The sequence below is a fragment of the Brassica oleracea genome, chromosome C5 (assembly GCF_000695525.1).
Source record: "Brassica oleracea var. oleracea cultivar TO1000 chromosome C5, BOL, whole genome shotgun sequence".
In the NCBI taxonomy this organism is placed as follows: domain Eukaryota; kingdom Viridiplantae; phylum Streptophyta; class Magnoliopsida; order Brassicales; family Brassicaceae; genus Brassica; species Brassica oleracea.
Genome location: NC_027752.1, coordinates 28593542 through 28593964, shown reverse-complemented (window position 1 = coordinate 28593964; position 423 = coordinate 28593542).

Below are 423 nucleotides of genomic sequence, written 5' to 3'. Positions count from 1 at the left end.
TTGCATGCATGATATATTAGAGCTCAACTCCTTAATCACAGTGATCAGCGATGGCAATGTTTCACTGGTTAACTAAATAGATCTTGGATCTCAACTGTCATCTTTTGATCACAAGAAAATGTCGATCGATGATCCTATAGGTATATCGATCGATACACCTTTCGCAATATCGATCGATTGTCAGAAGACAATATCGATCGATGCTTCTAGCTAAGCCCTAGGCGCAGGTTGATAATGCTCACTAGTCTCCTAGATCAGCGGTTAGCATCTCTCTAGCAGTCCTAGCATGACAGATTAGATTCAGGACAGGATGGTCAAGGATGCTTGACTCATGCTAATTCCTAGGTTCATGTTCTAGTTAGCAAGGCTAAAACAAGCATTAATGAACAATCAATCAATGAATATCACAACTTAGCAAATCTA